This window comes from Augochlora pura, unplaced genomic scaffold, assembly GCF_028453695.1.
Source record: "Augochlora pura isolate Apur16 unplaced genomic scaffold, APUR_v2.2.1 APUR_unplaced_8312, whole genome shotgun sequence".
NCBI classification, from domain to species: Eukaryota; Metazoa; Arthropoda; class Insecta; order Hymenoptera; family Halictidae; genus Augochlora; species Augochlora pura.
The window spans coordinates 1-1058 of record NW_027589081.1 but is presented as its reverse complement, the minus strand read 5'-3'; the positions used below and the strand labels follow the sequence as shown (position 1 = coordinate 1058).

The 1058-nt window shown below is 29.0% G+C and overlaps 1 long non-coding RNA gene across 1 annotated transcript; it reads left to right on the top strand.

The window, feature by feature from the left end:
* Positions 1-67: 67 nt before the first annotated feature.
* LOC144478114 (uncharacterized) lies at positions 68-1034 on the top strand. Its single transcript, XR_013495319.1, has 3 exons — positions 68-520; positions 618-782; positions 886-1034. It is a non-coding gene; the product is annotated as an uncharacterized LOC144478114 (long non-coding RNA).
* The last annotated feature ends 24 nt before the right edge of the window (positions 1035-1058 follow it).

Below are 1058 nucleotides of genomic sequence, written 5' to 3'. Positions count from 1 at the left end.
ATATGTATCTATTTACAGTAGCTGAAAAAGCATATATTAAGTATTATCAGGCAATAATTAAGTTGCAGCCAAAATTAGCATGATATAACGATACTAGAATCAAGAAATTTAGAGAGAACGTACAGACTTTCCACAACACTCAGAACTGGGAATATAGTTAACTCGACTCAAAACACTTCTGTTTTTTTCACAGCTCCTGAATAATTCTGTGTAAGGATGATAATTTAGATATGTATCTTTTGCCTATAAAGTATATACATTTTTGTGAGGAGTGAATACGATATTTTGTGATTGTTTAAATTTATCTTTTACATGTGCTGTACGAAGCAGATCTATTAGTTGGACCATTCTAATAATTTGAACGCGGTCAGATCCTGATTATTGCAAGAAAATATGTTAACAGTGGATAACACGTAACTTGTAATCTTGAAAACTATTACATTCTCAGACAAACAGCATTAATAATTTAATTGTATGAGTGACATATATGATCGTGCTTTATGCAATTTGTTTTAAAAAAGTAAGTCAGCGTATAATGTCACGGCAGTTTTTAGACTGATAAATGTAAATAGAGTTTGAATTTACCCAATCAGATGTATGTACTTGCTTTGTTATAGATACATAATCCTTTTTCTTTTTCATTTTCATGAGAAAGTTTTAACTACTGAATTAGTTTTAATTCATGTATTTTAAATTACCACAACTGTTCCGGCAAATGAGAATAATAAAAATAAAATAATAATAATAATAAAATTCCGACAAATAACAGAAATATGATTAAGGTAAAAAAAGCATTAAATCTTCTTGTCTCTAATATATCTTTCATTTCAAATTACAGTTGATTATATATGTGAATACATGTGATTTCTTTTTCTTTGTTTCCAGCGTTTGATCAGAAATGAAGGGAGAAATTACTTGTAGAAATAACTGTGACCACATGGTAGTACTATTCTGGCGACACCTGCCTTGCAACAGCAAATCCTTTGTACAGATATTTTCTCTATTTAATAGCATGGAAACCAAAAAAAAGCAAAACCGAGATTAATTTAAAAATAGTA